This window comes from Hermetia illucens, chromosome 1 (genome assembly GCF_905115235.1).
Source record: "Hermetia illucens chromosome 1, iHerIll2.2.curated.20191125, whole genome shotgun sequence".
Classification (NCBI taxonomy): Eukaryota; Metazoa; Arthropoda; class Insecta; order Diptera; family Stratiomyidae; genus Hermetia; species Hermetia illucens.
Genome location: NC_051849.1, coordinates 135,282,959 through 135,300,332, shown reverse-complemented (window position 1 = coordinate 135,300,332; position 17,374 = coordinate 135,282,959). Strand labels below are relative to the sequence as shown.

Sequence of the window (17,374 nt, the reverse complement as noted above, 5' to 3'; positions counted from 1 at the left end):
GACACTACATTCAGCACAACTGCCGCAACGCCGCATGCCTATACTCCACTGGCGCGGCAGCCAACTGCATGTTTTGACATTTTAATAGGTGGATATAAACACAAACAGAAAAGATGTAGGCGTCAACAGAATTCATTATATGGAAATGACACGCGGCATTGCAAAATATTTTCTGCCAGGCAACTCCGCCGCGTAGCATCGCTTAGCTGAATGTCGCATTGCGCAGCATTGCCCAAGTGCGTATTGCTGCCTACAAAGCCATATAAAGATATTTTAACTCAAAAAATGTAGTTTGTAGCCGCGTCGCGCAGAGTAGATGGGGTCGTACCTTTACTCTAACTATAATCTATTCATTTTTAAGGTTTTGCGTAAACACAAAACCTTATCAAAATCGGTTTACTGTCTGTCTGTCACACACATTTTTCTCGAAGGTGGCAACTGTGAAAGCTCACGCATACAGCGAGTTATATCCTTTTACGTCGAATTTAAGGGGGGGGGGGGTCCCCATACATGCAAATGGGGGGTGTAAATTTGTTTTTATCAAATATAGTCATGCAATCTTAACATTTTATTTTTATTTTACTGAGAGTAGCAGTAAGTATATTAGTGCAACAAATGAAGCGTACTGCATAAAATACCTGTAGCGATTAACGCAGATACAGGTCAGAAAGACGAGACTTGTATAAAAAATCTGAACAGCTAAGGGTTGTATAGCTTACAATCCTTTGCGATATAATGCTGTATGAGTGTTACACAAAAAGTCTATGTTGGATGCGTTTAGTGCATTTCTAAGCCTATAGACAGATATTCGCAGAAGTACAAACAGATAGACAAAAGTCGATATATGGAGGGTTTCGTCTATACAAACTAAATGCGAAAAACTTCCTGTATCCACAAAGTGGTCACCTCATATTGTAAATATCTGAAAGAAGGGCATCATCATTACACTTCCCCAACTGTCAAAACTAAGACTTAATTCAAAAAGAACTAATCTAGGTCATTTGATACCCCGACAAAAATTTTACAAAACAGAAAAATTCAATCATCTGAATCCACAAATAGATAGAGAAAATTTTGATATCTATAAATTGTTGTTGTCTCTAAAAATTGTTTTTTAACCAAGCAATATAAGTTATGATAAGATTGTCTTCGGACAATCAAATTTAATTGAGTAAATATGTTGATTGCAAACATAGATGTGGTAACTAATAATTCAAGTGTGATATCCTCGTGATCATCACCAATCTTAAGCTTTCCTTCCACGTCATGGAAACTCCCTAAGAAGACGAAGGTTTATTATGATTACCTAACTTCAAAACGATCAAATTACTAAGTTCGGACAAGCAATCTCAACACTCCTCTAATACATTCTCAGACATCTTCACCGGCATGCAGGGTATACAGAAACTAGCAGAAGAAAAGACACCGTCATTGTCCAGGAATCCTTACAATTGGAATTATCTCCTGAAATTAGATAACCTCCACAAGTTTCTGTCACAAAGATGTTAGCTTATTAACTGATCCCATACAAAAAATAAAATAAGTCTTTCGTTATACTTTCGGATTTGGAATTTTCCCCGCTACGTATTACCTACAGCTGCTTAATTGAACTGTATGGGGAACTTGTGTTGGGGCCGGACCCTTGGGTCATTGTCCTGACAGAACAAAAAGTCATCTTCCATTTTTAATTGACTGATATTTGGGAATAAATTTGCTTTCAAAAAGTTGATATACCTCTTCTAGTCGACCTCGTCTTACACGAAAACTGATCCTTTACCAACTCGCATATCATACAAAAAATCCTCCATTTGATTTCCGTCACACCTATGTTTTTCAACCAATCATTTCAGGTTAAATCTAACCTCCTCTCTATGTGGAGCCTCTCGACAGCCGTATTATGTCTAATAGCGTACATGTAACAATAGAAGATTTATGTAACTTTATATTATTCCAAAACGACGTATCCTTTTCTAAATGCCCCTTTACGAATTTCATTCGTCTTCTTCTATATCTCCCGCTAATGAAAGGTTTCTTTCAAGTCACATGACCATTAGGGACGTGTTTTCTCAGTAAACCTCAAGTTGCCTATGTTAATTGCTTACTCTCTTACTTCTCATATTTTTCAGAAAAGCCTTCATAGATTAGGTAGGATAAGAAAGGACTTTCCGGATTAGTTATTTTCCATCATAATTGCCCAGTTCCCACTTGTTAGCCTTATTAATACATATTACATATTTTGTTGTCATTTCAACAGCAAGATATTATGTAGTGTGCGAATCAGCTCTTCCCACTATTACACGAGCCGATTTTCCATCCTTTCTAATGCAATAATACTAATTCTCTTATTTGAACAAATGTTTGTTTACCTTCTGGGTCCATTTCAAAGTATGTTATATAAGAACTTACACAGGGTAGAGTGAACGTCCGCCGACATTTTAATTGGCTGCTGTGTGGAGAAAGAGGTGCCTACCAAACGAGCGAGCAGCTAATAAGGATTAAGTGCTATGGTGTCATTCAGTCAGCATAACATTCTCTTTCCACACGTTTTATTCAAATCATTATAATGTATGAGGTAGAAATCAAACCCTCAAATTCAAACAAAAAATTGGAACAAAAGTTCGATCCAACGAGTTTAATTTTAATTCAGTCACAAATACAGCTGCATCCGCAAGCATGGAACGTGCGATCGAAACCAAACTGGCCTTCCGCTCAAGAACCAAGGAGGATTTACGTCCGTACAAACCACATAGGATGGCGACAATGATCATGCTCATATACAACATTTTCCTAAAGAGATTGTGCTTGTTATGTACCCTATGTGGAGCATAGCCTATCAGCCCTAGGTATGGCTCGCCATCATTGTCGTTGTTTATAGCAATCATTATAGCTCAATTCAATATTTTCCGAAGAGCTTGCACTCTTCCTCCTATTCTGCGCTATGTAGCTCCAGGCTAACTGACTCGTAGGCCATCCTGGGATAGTAAGTTCAATTGCATGACACCCCCTGTAATAGGATTGTCACCTTTTTTTAATCTGTGACCTATACACTGCGATTGTTGCCTTCTGATGAAACCAACTAACAAATGACACGATGCAGAGGTTTCTTTCAATCATATACTTCCCAGTGAAGAAAACAAAATAGCGATATTTGCGGATGACAGTTCTATCCTCAACCTGGAAACACACACACACACACAGACACAAAGTTTCAATGAAAGTAAATCAGAAACATTAACTTCCCCAACTGAATCTAGTTAAAAACATCAGCAACGGACACAGGCGAATGAAGTTAAATTTTTAGTTATGACGTATGATGTTAGTTACCACAACCCATAATTACATATATAAAACAGATTCTCGAGGGGCACAACTATTGCGAAATCTTCAGAAAATCGAATTTTTTTTTTTGCATTTTTTGATAATTTATTTATATCTTTGAAAATAACATATAAAATTTTCAAGATCGTATCTCCAATGATTTTTAAGTTACAGCCTTCTAAGGGTATTTGCTCGTTATTTATAAAGGTGCGCTACGAGAGGGGTATCTACCCTACCCTAACTTATTGCTCGGGCGCGGGAAAAATGTAACTTTGCCATGTGGTTATTAGCATGGCATTTCAAATTTTGTTTTTGAACTCCGCCATTTTGCTATTTTTTTTCACAATCATGGGTCACTGTATAGGCAATACTTTCTAGTTGAACGAACTCTTTTTATTTTCTTGATTTCCCATTCTGTGAATCTCACAATCACTGCAGCAGTGAATGAACTTTTTTTTTGACGCTCCGGAGATTACGGATAGTTTCCTGGAGTTCGAATTTTTTTTTCCAAAATGTGCGCATTATTTATCCAAAAATATTCACTCAAAATTTCAAAATATTCTATCCATCGGTTCCCAAAAACTACCTTTTTAGGCAAACACACTAATTAAGCCCCTTAACCTCATATGAACGTATGGGGCAGTACCAAGAAAACCAACGTCTCGGAGTCTTTCAAATTTTGAGAAACGTAATAGGCCAAATGAGGATCTACCTAAAGATTTGTGATAACATTTCCATATGGGTAATGAAATCCAAATACAAACAGCCCCAATCTGCCCGATACAAGTAAAAAGCTGAATGACTTATCTAATGGAGGAAAAACTGTCTAGGAGTTAAAAGTTATGAGGATGTTGTTTCTATTAGCTACTCACACTTCTTAGTAAAACTAAGCAAAATCCAATGGTTTACCATATATCCATACCCTAGATATGTGAACCCAAGATATCTAAAGGAACTAGGAAATAAACTCTACTTGATTATGTTGGTGTTCAAATAGTTATATTTCCAGATTTCGAACGGTGGATTCGGCGCTTCAGTGTATTAAGCGGCATCAAGTTTTGTGCCATTATCAGCAAAAGCAACGCTACACAGATATACAAATTGTTTAGCGCCTTCGATAGCCTGTCCATTAATATGAATAGAAAAAAATAGAATGGCATGAGAGTAATTTATGAACTTCAATGTCGTATTTTCCCCAAATGAGGTGTACAATAACATGGAATGGCATTGTAGCTACTGGAGCGACCACCTAAAAATTATGTATTGGGAAATCACCGCGTTCTCTAATCTTGGAAGCCCCATAGTTGCTGGGCATCCTTATATATTGTGCTCTTCTACCCTGCTCTCGGTCTTCCTCGTAGTCTCGCTCCGTCGATACGTCGTCCGTTCATAATCTTTTTAGACACGCGATCGTCGCTCATTCGTTGGACATGCCCTGCCCACTAAAGGCGTTATACTATAGTTTATCGAATTTCGAGACCTCTAGCTCATCGTACAGTTCATATAACTCATGGTTGTACCGGATGCGGCATACATCATGGTCCCGAACTGCTTTGTATACGCAAAATTTCGTGTTTCTCTGCACATGCTTCGATTTAAGGGAAGGACCAAAAAAAATCTTACTCGCTTAGTCGCTTCACCTTCTCAGTCCCATTGGCGCCCTTTCACAGGCTGCTACCCAGATATATAAAGCTGTCTACCAATTCGATGTTGAGATCCCCTACGTTGATGCTCGAATGAACTGGCCTCCTACTTCTTGATTATTTTTGTTTTGTCCTCATTGACGCGTACTTCAACTTCTTTCGCAGCAGTGTCAAGTGTATGCAGAAGTTCCTATGTGTGGGTCAGTTTTCGAGACATGATGTTGATGTCATCTGCGTACGCTAACAATTGAGTCGACTTAATGAGTAGCGCCCCGCCGGCGTGGGTATCCATTGCCAGGATAGCGCATGTGAGTGCTAGGTTGAAGAGTGACGGCGCCAGCCCGTCGGCCTGCTTCAAATCAGTACGTCTTTCATAAGGATCAGTCAACCTGTTTTGGATCCTGACCTGTGAGATGGAGTAGGTTATAGTCATCTTCGTCTGTTGTACTAGTTTAGCTGGTATAAGAAATTGCAGCATTATGTTGTATGGTACCCCACGGTCTACACTGTCGTATGCTTGCTTGAAGTCGACAAAGATTTGGTACACGTCAACATTATATTCTCAGCATTTTTGCAGGATTAGTTTAACGGTAAAAAGTTGGTCGGGTGTGGAGCGACCCCGGCTGAAATCGTCTTGGTACTCGCCAATGAGTTGTTCGACGTATGGTCTTATTCTATTCTCCAGAATTTTTATCAGTATTTTAAAGGGCGAACAGACAAGTGAAATGCTTTTGTAGTTTTCACAAGGCAATCTATCTCCTTTTTGTGCATGGAACAGATAATGCTTCTGCGCCAATCGTCTGGAATCTCTTCGTCCTCCCAGATTCGCAACAGTAGCTGGTGTATCGCATTTAGTAGACTCGTTCCACTGGATTTTAACAGCTCGACTGAAATATGTTCCGCGCCCGGTGCTTTGTTTGATTTCAGTGACCGCACGGCGAAATCGACTTCTTCTGCTGTCGGAGGATGTGTAGTGCGGCCATGATCACCAATACGGCCAACGACTTGGGCTACCTGTATTGGGGCACCAGGTGTCCGATTGAGAAGCTCTTTAAAATAGGACGGCCAGCGTGATGATGTTTCCATCTTTGTCCTTGACGAGAATAGTCCTGGTTGGTAACCGTTATTAATTATATTCACTAGTCTATATGCTTGCCTGCTGTTTCTAATAGCTAACATTTCATTAACATTCAGCAACTGGTCGGCAAAATATTTCCGCTTCTTACGTCTAAGTAATTCTATTTGAAATTCGCCTTAGCTCGTCATACTTTTCTTTTTTGGCACTGGTTGCAAGTCGGATATATTGTCCGTAGGCTCCGTTCTTTGCGTAGAGTGATATTGTGCATTCATCGTCAAATCAGTCAATCAATTCGTGTTCGCCGGGATCTGTATCTCAAGACCATCTCTTCCTTGATGGTGCCTTTAAGCTCTCCCCAGAACCCGTGTACATCAGTTTCGCTGATGCCGTCACGGATATATTGCGTTCATCAAGGATCCAATGCGCTAGACGCCCATCTTTTACCAATGAGGACGTGGTCAATTTGGTTGACAATATACGCATTTGGTGATTTCCAGGTCTGTTTGCGAATACGCCGATACGGGAAGTTTACGACAAGATTTCTACTGACCGTTTTGATTGCATTCCTCATGGAGGCTGTGTCCTCCAGTGGTTCCCCGATATCAGCTTTCGTTTCCGATTTTCGCATTAAATTTTCCCAACAGTATTTTGACATCGTTTGTTCGGAGTGAGTCAAACAATGCCGTGCATAAAGCTCGTCTTTTACTGCATTTTACTTAACTTTAGTCGGGGCATGCACGTTGATGAGCCGAAGGTTGAAAAAACGAGGCCTAAGAATCGCACACAACCTTTCGTTGATAGGTTTGAAATCCAGTTTTCAACAGGTATATATTGTGGACGTTAGCAACAGATCTTCAAGGCCAGCCCCTAGCGTTTATGAAGGATAGCACCCTAGATCTCCTTGAGATCCGAAAGAATGGTTTTTCGTCTCCTTAGTCTGGCTCTAGCTAGAGCTCGCTAATCACACGCCTGCAACGACCGCCCAACCGTGTTGAAGGTAGGCGTGCTTAGATTTCGAGAAAGGCGACTTACCTCTAATGTACAGAATAACCTCTAGGATCTTGAACATGACAGAAAAGCTTTTTATAGCCCAGTTGATTTTATTCTCGATAATTATAAATTCGGTAATCTCAAACGACCAGAGCTGCATAACTAGTGGAGTTCTGACTCGTGGTCCTCCCCACTGACGCTAGTGGGATGCGCATGAACTAGCGGCTCCATGGTCTCACCAGGAGATTCTATTCAGGAGCACTCCGGCTTTTTAAGAAGAAAAACATAGAATTTCATCTATTGTCTAGTTTCTAGAGTATCTTTTTTTTCTTATGATTACTTTCCATTGTTATTTCCTTTCTAATGGGACTATGTTTCAGTCTCAATATCGGTATACGTAATGATGTGCCCTATAGCATTGGATACAGTATAACGGTAAACACAAATATCAGCAATCAGAATTCGAACCCGGGTCATAATAATTGAAAATTTTGCATTTCAAAGCAATCTCCTAAACTTTAGTGATAAGCACGCTTAATACATATTTTAAACCAAATGATAGTAACTGAATTCCTTTGATGAAATTAAAGTTATCAGTGCACCATGACTAAAAGTCCGTTTCCCCCATATTTTTCTGAACAGATAAAACCATTCGTGTGATGCACGCCTTCTAATTTTAACAAAAAGTATAGCTTTCAGCTTCGCACTACTGGCACGCAATATACTCGTATGCATAGATACAAGTGTAAAAGTTAAAATGAATACAACTATTTAGCAGGCAACGTAGCCATTTAATAGTTTCCGCTATTTTTTAAAATCAAATGATTTTTCTCTGATCGCTCCTCTGTTTTCATTTCTTGAAATGTTGTTCCAAGAAACTGACGATCGGGTTGAATCACGAGTTTTTATTTTGAAATGCTTCGTCAACCTAAACAGTGCGCTAAAATTAGACATTGGAAATTTATCTTTCGTATTATAACCGCGGTTCCACCATGTAGAATACACGGCGTTCGCCCGATAATGCTGCCAATAATCATAAAGATCGTATGCTATCATCACTGAATTGAAAACGTCTGCGCATAAAACCGTACGTATATGCGTATATGCAAATTAATTGATTACATTTGAAGGAATCGCAATTCGACATGTAATTTATGTTAATGGAAGGTTGTTCAGCTGAAGTCGTTCAGAGAAACAACAACGTCTCTAAACAGTACTTACGCAGCTGCTTGATGTTGTCAGAGTAGTACGTGTATCGGCCAGACATACCTGTAAAGAAAACATTCGTTTTAAAGTTGTTCTTGTAAAATATTAAATCGAAAATTACGTCACTAATTTTTTTTTCAAGATATCAAGGGAAAAATACCGAATGAAAGACTTGGAGGATTGCCAGTCAGCTCTGAAAAAAGTTTACTCAAAAAGGCAAGTAAGTTACTGCGTGTTATATGACTCCCGGCTGGCGAAAATATTTGCGCTCCTCTCTACGGCACAAACTCCTGTTGTGGAGGATCTCCATGGAGTTGTCTTTCATCACGGCTTAATAGAAGTTAAGCGAATTGGAATGGGAAGATCTTCATCTTACGCCGTTTCATTTCCACCTGTTCCGATGATTCCAAAATTCCACAAATGGGAGAAATTTCAAAAATATCGCAGATTTCGGCAACGTTTCAGGAAGATCTAAACGGCAAGCAATTGTACGGGATTATCTCTACCCCAAGGGTCGTCTGTGATACCCAATGGGTCGCTCACGATATGGCGAGTGGTGTCTACGAGGTGCCCTACCAAGTAGTTCTGACTATCTTGCGAAAACCAAACCGACAGGGAAAATGTTGGGAGGCATAACTCCCTGTCGAAATCGACGAAATGTGATCATGGCTCTGCCAAGGTGGTAGTTGTGGCATATATCGCGAGCCAGCTCCCATCGAAACCCTGATCAAGTAATCTGCATTGAACCAGTTTTAAGTTGCGTCGCCCCTAGCTAAGCACAGGTCAGGTCTCTAGAAGCTGGGGTAGGGGCTTTGTTTGCCGAGAGTACCTCCGTTCCTGTTGCAGCCCGCTCTACTCTCCAGGGCACAAAAAAACACGTCACCGCGCCAATAGACCACTAGGGAGCTGACTTTAGCGCTCTGGATAAAAAGATCATAGAACTTTGTGAATTCATTAAGGAGCGCCGAAATTTTCACCAGGAAATGGAACACCCGGCAAAGATGGATTCGTCAAAGCCAAAGTGAAGGAAACCCATATATATAGTTGCTATGCTCCACCCAGCGCCACAGTTGCGGAGTATGAGCAAATGCTGAGCAGTCTAGATCTGGACACAAGAGGACGTTCGTCGAAAATCATAACGGGCTCTTGACGAGGCAAACGAACAACGAATGCGAGAAGACCTGTTTTCTCCGAAGCATTCGCAGTGAGCATTCAATGTCAAAGACATATTCAATTCCGTTAACTGGAACCGTTGGCTGCTTCCGGATATTTTGCCAGTTTGGTCAAAAGTACCTTTCCTCTAGTACGAGACGAATAGGGCCCGAAAGAGTATGTTACCACAGCGGAGCACCACAGTGCTCAGTACCGGGTCCAAAAGAGATTACGATTGTCGGCTTTGCGGATGACCTGACTACACCCCGCCTCAAAGTCCTGGCTAAAAGGACCCGGGCTGACCTTCGCGGACGAGAAACTGGAAATGGTCTTAATAACGAACCGTAGAAAAAAGAACACTGTAAAGGTGGAATTCGGTGAATATACAGTCGTTTCAAAGCCGACTATCAAAAAGCCAGGGCTGATGATTGACGCCAAACTGAGCTTTAAGGAGGGAGTATGCATTTCAAAAGGCAACTAGTTCAACCGTGTCTTTTACAAAAATGTTGCCGAGTTGGCGGGTCAAAACACATTCGGAGATTGTTTCTAGCCCGGAGTGTTGCGTTCAATTCTGCTTTACGCGTCACCTGTGTGTTAAGATGCACTTACAAACTCTCCGAGACAGTGTTTCTGGAGCCACATCGGATGAAACAATACTGGTGGTGGCGTACATGACCCCAATATACATTCTGGCAAAAGAAATTAGTGCACTGTACCATATAAAACTTACGAAATGCGACAAGGACAGAGTCGAATCATATCTGGCAACGCAGATGGGATGAATCTACGAAAAGTTCCTGGACACACAGGAACATTTCCAACATTAGGGTGTGGCTTGACCGAAAACATGCGAAGACCAACTACCCACTTCCTCACAGAACACGGTGCTACAGGCAGTATCTGCATCGCTTTGGGCTGGACGTCGTCACCTGGCAAATTAATACCTAAATAGTGGTGCCACGGGGTTGGGCCTAGAGGGACCGTAGTATGAGCGGACGTTTCTTTCTAAGACTTTGTAACTTCATGTACGAACAAAAAAATGTACTCTATAAAAATTTAAGTAGTCGTACCGATTTCATTCGGATCAGTAATCAAAAACTGTTTTCGTCAGATTTGGTCGTAAACTGTATTGAATGAGGCGGTCTTCCCATCTTTATACGAGTTGCTTGGGATTATATAAAACAAGTTCCACCTGTGTAGAGAAGTGTACATAGCGCTGAGTATTGAATGTCCCACGGTATACTGTCTATGAACAGGTGTACCGAAAGGGCGCTTCCTCGATGAAAAATTATAAAGATCCGAAGCATTTTGATGAATTTTCACACTTCGAAATCTGTCCTTTCGATCACGTGGGAGTAACACATGAATTTCAATACTAATAAATGCCCTTGCAGTGTATACTAGAGTAGTATTATAAGGTACATCGTCAGACCACTTCTGTAGATCCAGTAGGGTAACGCAGAGAGGAAAACAACTCGCCATGAGCAACCGTGTAGCATGCATTATTGTAAATATTGCCACTATTTTTGGCAAACCCTGCTTTAGTGACGGAGATTTCAACGATGTTGCGGAACGTGTGCATTTTAATATTCAAATCTAAATGTTCTTCTCCCGAGCAACATGACCCCTCTTCACATTGCCGGTACAGGCGTCCGCTCTTCAGACCAGGCGAGAATCCTCCCCTTTACATCTTCTCTTCCGAGCATACCCCAATTATCGTAAGACTCAATAGACCGCGCATCACACGTTCATTACTTATAATAAAACTGACTGGGACGGCTATAGAAATCATAATAAATGTTTATTTCTATATTTGATTGTCACTAACCGCTAAATTGTATATATAAGATCAACTACACCCACAGTTGAAATGTGCCACAATGCTGGAACTCAAACATATGTTCCTCTCTACCCGCAAAGTGCAGAACTTTCAATCCTTTACGTTCATCAATCCGCTTCCAAGTTTCCGCCAGCAATCAGGTCTTTTAGCATGAGTATATGCAAGCCTTACTAGCACCCAGAAGACAACTCCGAAATATGTTGCTGTTCGCGGTGTGGTCGATCTGATTAAATATACGTTGCCGATCAGTTGAAACCCAACTGCCCCGATTACAGACTTGCGGTCGAACAATGTGTCTAAGCTGCAGAATACCATAAATCTATCACCACATACTTTATCACATGTCGAAGCAAGATTTCAGATTTCATCTTGGTATTCGGCCAGGCGCTACCAAAGGAAGAAGACTGCTCACCAGAGTCTTAATACCTTACCTCGCTTAACTTCAGAATATCTAGCCTGCATTGCTGGTATTCTCATCGAAGTTGGTGTTGGAGGAACCTCAATACGTTTGTCAAGAGTTTCTGAAGTACATATAATCAAATGGGAGATCCAAGTCCACAAATCTCTACCCTTAGTAGTCGCCTTTTACAGGAAATAGGAAATACTTTAAATGAATTTTAAACTCTCAGTCCAGTAGAATCACTACCTCAGCGGGATATCGATTTCCCGGGTGAAATTCACCTCTCGTCCTCATTGAGACACCTGGGTATTTCATGGCCATTCAGACTATAACAATTTTCCCTTACTCCGACATAAGTGAGATATTGCAAAATTGATGACAAAGTTTATCACAAAACTAAAATCTCAAAATCTTGAAGACTTGATGGAATTACCATGGAAATGCTCAGCAGTTTGAGTACCCTACTACCATCTAAAATCTATGTGTCGTCTGTTGCCGAGGCGCTCGAAATACCACTGAACCTGACGCTTGCAACCCATATTCAACTCGCCAAAAATCAACAAGCGTTCCGTACGATACACGCTACTACAGCGGTTTTACCATAATATTTAAATGCACAATGGCCTTAAACAAGGCTTTCCTTGTCTTCGAACCATTTCAGTATACCCTGGCAGCCGCACATCGCTCCCAAACCGAATATTCAATGAACCGCCAATTCTTTGAAGAAGTCCAAAATTCTTGGACCAATAATGTGTTTCCCAAGAAGGAGTGTTACCACCGATCTTGCTCAATTTATCACAACCACTTACATCCCCTGAAGGACTTCATGCCATTAGCCGTTTTTTTCGCTTTTTTTAAAATTTTTTTGTGAAGAACTGCTTAAAAGTACAAATGCGAATTTTTCACCATATACTTATTAATATCTTGGGCATGCATAGTAATTTTTTCAGCGCTATAACATAGTTCATTATTGAGATACAGAAGAATTTATACAACCATCTCCAAAAAGAGGTGTTTTTCTTCTGCCACGCTAGAGGGCGCTGTGATCATTTTAATGAAAAAAAGTAAACGGCATTTTAACGTGCAGGTTTAACTACAGTCCGCAAACTAGGATTATTAAAAAATATTAAAAGCTAAACTTCTAGCGACGTTTTAAACTTTTTTTGTGAATTTTGGTGTTTTTTTAAGGCTTCTTTAATGAATAAAAAAAAACTACTGAATGAATCGCAATTATCCTAGTTTGCGGACCGTAGAAATATGTTCTGAATAAGTCGTGAAAATTTCAGAGAATTTGGTTGGATAGATTTTATGCTATGGTGCAGTTTCGAGAAAAATGCATTCAAAAAGTAGAATGTGATTTTTAGCCATAAAATCTTAACTGATCATTAAACTACTATACCTAGTCCATAAACCTTAGGTTTCATCAAGAAATACATGTGCCTTGGCTTCAATTCTTGTGCTTTCAGTGAAGTCATTCGAACGTCATTCGGACCGATAAATACGAGCTTTATTACGGCGATCGACATAAATCTGGCATGTGACTTTTTACGTATTTAACACTATAATTTCCGAACGACTCCGAATATCAAAAAATCACTTTGCCCATATATTCTATACTATATCTCTATATATGATAGTTGATGCAAAAAAAATTCGATTCCGCGGATCCGACACACGGGATGACCCCCTTAAGGAAAACCAGACGAATAGGCTAAGTCAAGTAGAAGAGGTTCTTTTTAAATCTTAGGAACAGGGTAAATCGCTTCTGCATAGATTCCATTGCATGGCAACTGCAATTATGATAAGGAAACCATACTACGAAAGCGGATCCAAATGAGTTGGTTCCAATACCAAATCGGACAAGAACTAAGGAAGGAGAGAATGGGAAGAGTTGAAGCACATTACATGGGGTGATCAGTCCGCGGACCCACTCATCACCATCTTCGAAGGATGGATTCTACTACACGGCGTCACCACCCATTAATGTGTGACTTATTCACGCAGATACTCCTCCAATTGTCACACTTACAACCTTTGCCCCTCTGTGAATCTTAACGCTCATCCCCTTCTTCCACTCTCTGGGAAAAATCTCGGAGTTCGGAGATTTCCATACGAGAGGATGTAGTAGATTTGCAGTAACTGCAGGTGTGGTAATGAATAATTCTGCAGGGAAACCGTGAGCGTATTGATTTCTAAAATGATTTCTCTTCCACTTGGAAGAACAGTATGCATCCGCATTATACAGCGAATAGCCATTCCATCCTTAATAAAAGGAATTTCACCGAACGGGACACGGTTTAGAACCGAAGTGAAGCGTTTTTTCCAACTCTCTAGCTGCTCGTTATGCTGAACTTCTCGAGATTTCTTTCGGTATCGGAGTTCGAGCACGTCAGGCCAGCCATCGGTCGCAGCGGTCAAAAGAGCCTTCAACCCTTTCTGTTCATCGACCAGCTTCCACGACTCCGCAGTCAGCCCGATCTTATGCCGCCCCTTCAGTACGTTGCCGACAACCTGTGTAGCAGCCGAGAAAAGGGCTCTACCACTGTCAAGCGACAGCTGGATCATATAAGCATTCGATGTTGAGCTTGGATGTCACATCATAGTCACATGTCAATGTTAATGGCCTCTTCTGCTCGTGGGAAGCATCCTTCTCCATTATATCGGAAATCTCTATTGTGCGTAGCACTATACAATCGTGATGTTCATTAACCTGGACCGGAATCTTGCAGTCAAGTCTGTCAGAAACAGTCTTCCAGATCAAGAAAGCGCGCCTTGCCATCAGAAACAACCCTATACCCGATTTGCTAAAAACCGGCTTTCCAGAGTATAAAAGTACTTTTTCCCTACTTAGGACCAGAATGTCTAGCTGATGTTGCTGGAATTCTCGATCGAGTTGGAGAAAGCAAACATTCTGACGGGCCTCGCTACCGTTGTTCTAGTGGAGATGTGGTTCCAAAACTAAAGATTGTACTCGAATGGAGAGGCCAAACAGGAAACAGAAGCTTACTTTGAAGCGCTCTACAAATCTGACATTACGAAAAGTGTAGAAAGTTCTAGGAACGCAGAACAAAAAGTATTGCTCTTGAAGGGTTGGACAATAATCGTTGACGCAACAATCCAATTGGAGCAGGGCCTTGAAGTATGTTAGAGCACTTCATTCAAGACCGTAAAGGTACATTACAGGAGTAGAGTATCCTATAGGAGGCAATGTGGTCAGCATTGCGCTCGTCCGAAATTATTACCCTGACTTGACTCAGGTACTCATTCACAGCTGAGTCGACTGATATCCGAAGTCAAATTGCGATTCAGATCCCACTGCCACCAGTGGGATTTAAATCGCGACCTTTCATGCGACAGACTTCTGCTGTAACCACGCAGTTATCCGGACATAATAAATTTTACCGAAAAAAATGATTTTTTCACTTCGAACCCGCGGATCTATCCCCCATGTAGTACTCCAAAGAACCGGATGCTATGGTTTGAAGGCTTGGTTGATGTGTTTTTCTTACGAAAATATGACTACAGCAATCACACATCCACTCCATTTGGAGCTTCTCTCCCTGAGGCATGTTGCACGGTAAGTAGCCGATCGATAGGAACTTTAATATTATTATATGCAAAGAGGGAAAAATATATAAGCACCTTTGGTTAATTTGTGGTTTAATTCCAACTAAGGGGCTGACACAAAAATCAGAGCGTCCATTTTTTCAGGGTGGGTAGACAAGACTTTTCAAACGGTTTACCAATGTCAAGAATAACTTTAAAATGCGTCCTTTTCAATATTGACTCAGTGAACCTTTACAGAATCAATGAAATACCGCTTGCACCGTTCAGATCCCTTTGTGTCGAAGCGTTAATTGAAGCATGTAATTCACGGCAAATGCAAAGATACGTTTCCTGCAGATAAATCTTCTCAGCTTTTGCTGGGTCACTAAGTATTGCTTTCGTTCATGTAGGGTTCGGAGTCCGAACTTGCAAATGCTTCGGGCAATGGCGCTTTCAACGTATTCAACTTGTTCGGCTGATATCACCTGAACTCCTTCCAGGGCTTGATTCATCAGCGCAGCTCTCGGTTTTGCATCTCGACTCTCTGTAGCCCCTTCGTCCTATGGTGGGCAACGTTCTACAGTATTCACCTGGATCAAAAAAGTCGTCAAGTTCAATTCACACACAAGTCAAGCCCTCAGGTAAGTTGACATGCATGATGTGTTCATACAAGGGTGGAAAGTTGCCAAAGGAATGAAAAATTAAAGCTGTGCAAAAATAAACATTTCCCGCAGATACACAATTCCATGGCGGGAAAATGAGTAGAATAATGCGCCCGCCAGCAAACAAATGCCCTAACCGTGATTAGTTCAAAAAATCTTCTGAAGTCGTAAGGGAAGCTTGAAAGAACTACTTCTCACCTTTCGTTCCCGACCACGTGGTGGAAGGAATCCTTGCCGCGAAGCCTCCTCTGTGGCAACTCTGCAATTCCCTAATTGTATATTCCGCTATCAGCTGCGGGCGAATCCGATATCTCGCTGCCGAATGGCAACGCACTTTTCCAAATCACTAATTAACCAGCTTCAATAATAATTTCTTCAAATTTATGTCAAGACGCACAATTCCGTTACTCTGTGACACTGGCACACTTTGGCGAAAGAGCGCTGAGCAGCCAAGATTCGAAATTTAATTTCCAATTTTTAATGAACGCATTCGATGGAGCGATGTCTCCTCACTGCTCCCAGGCCCAAAACCGGTAGAGAGTCCACTTGGAACCGATGGGAAGTCGCGAAACCGGAATTGGTGGAGTTCTGCACCCAGGCCACCGCGGCTGTGTGGGATCCGTGGATCTAAAGCGAACGGAAAACCACGAAAGAGGCGAATTCCTTTTTGCCGGCAACGCGAAAGTACAAAAACGTCCCGGAACTCCCGACTCAGGAGGCTGGGGTGGATGGAGTTACTGACCAGGATGTGGTCGAGATGAGAGCAATCCGGTCGGGACCACGCCGCCAGTCACATCAACACAAAGAACGGGCACAGAAATCGATTGCGAAGGCGAACCGATGAAGACTTCTGAAGGCGAAGCGGGCTCAAGACGCGGCTCTGGAAGAAGGTAAACAAGTCACGGAACACGTCACGGAAGAAAGACAGCTCCACTCGACACGAACGAACACCGTTTACTATATCTGCTTGCACTTGGAGCCGTGCGCGAACCCCCCGACTCGCCAGCTCGCACATGGGAGCACGAAGGTTGGCGCAGCAGAAGCTCCAATTCAAGATGAATCAGATTCAGCCGGTGATGGAAGGTGACGTGCGGGAACGGCAAAACAGTTCGCAGTATCGGTCAACCGATACTCGGAGGAGAGTTTTTCGTTGAAATACAGTAGGTGCCGGAAGTAAGCGTATAACGCAATCAAAAGTAAACAGACTGAGCGAAGTCCGCCTAATTTTGTTGAGATATATTGCGTCCATGCCTATCTCGTCCAAAAATAATTTTATATTTATAATCTTTTTCGTAGAATTTGATTCTTTGATTGATTCGATTGGAATAAAGATACAATAAGCGCGTGGGTAAAATATAGACTTCAACACTGACCATTTAATGGCAATTTGTCCCCAATAGAGAATATAATTCCAGAATTTATTTGGACTTTCCCGACATGAAGAATGAATGTTATAAGCTTTAGTGCGTTTAAATTTTTGTTAGAATTATTGTATTCCAACGATTAAACATATGTGGAATGTGTACCTATTGAAAATTT

The 17,374-nt window shown here is 41.4% G+C and overlaps 1 protein-coding gene across 1 annotated transcript in view; it reads right to left on the bottom strand.

Moving 5' to 3' along the window:
* Positions 1 to 16,824, bottom strand: part of LOC119661780 (protein phosphatase 1 regulatory subunit 14B) — a 150,653-nt gene extending 133,829 nt beyond the window's left edge. The window contains exon 1 of the mRNA XM_038071260.1: positions 16,034 to 16,824. The gene's annotated coding sequence lies outside the window, so the exon portion shown is untranslated. The remainder of the gene's footprint in view (positions 1 to 16,033) is intronic.
* Positions 16,825 to 17,374: the final 550 nt, after the last annotated feature.